The sequence below is a fragment of the Nannospalax galili genome, unplaced genomic scaffold, assembly GCF_000622305.1.
Source record: "Nannospalax galili isolate Female #2095 unplaced genomic scaffold, S.galili_v1.0 scaffold2924, whole genome shotgun sequence".
NCBI lineage: Eukaryota > Metazoa > Chordata > Mammalia > Rodentia > Spalacidae > Nannospalax > Nannospalax galili.
Genome location: NW_008351087.1, coordinates 35,122 through 35,920, shown reverse-complemented (window position 1 = coordinate 35,920; position 799 = coordinate 35,122).

Genomic DNA, 799 nt, shown 5'->3' with positions numbered 1-799 from the left:
GTATTTTTCAAGCTATAGGTAGAATTTGAATATTGCTCTGTCTCTGAACAATAATGTCCAAATGTTAACATTGACTTTGACTAATGTACATTGGTATAAAGTGTTCACATTAACAATATCTAGGCAGTGGACACATGGAACTTTGTATACTACCCCCTAAATTCTCTATAGTTATAAAAAAGATTTGAAACTTATTTAAGCCAATTATGGTGATGCCCTAAAGTAATCCCAGTAAGTCAGGAGGAATTTTCTGAGCTTTGTTTAATGTACTGAATGTATTAGGAAATTAGGAATAAGTTAAGATGGATATTAAGAGTGACTTTGAAATGAAACTAGAAACTAGGAACTTCTTAGCTTCTCAGGCTCACTTATCACTTCACACAGGAAAAACTGTGTGGAGCAGAAGGGTGGATTTGAGAGTCGAAACTGAGTAGCTTGAATGCCTGTGTGTGATAGATAAGTAATCAATGGGAGAAGCCATATCTCAAGAAACAGCTCAAGTTACTGACGTAAGTCAGAAGGACTCCAGCCAAAAAAGAAACATACAAAAACTGACAGCTCAAGGACTTCATTGATGCTTGGCTACATGAAACGCTGACTCTGTGAGCCTCATCCCGACATATCGCCAGAGAGACCGAAATTCTGCCCAAAGCCAGGCCAAAATTCTGTTTGAGACCAGATCGAGGACTCTGGCAGAATCCTGGTCTGCTCTAGGATTGGAGAGAGCTTGCCACGACCAGACATGCTCAGAGCCTGTGAATTGACAACTCCAGCCGGGCCAGTGCAGTGATCACGGCAG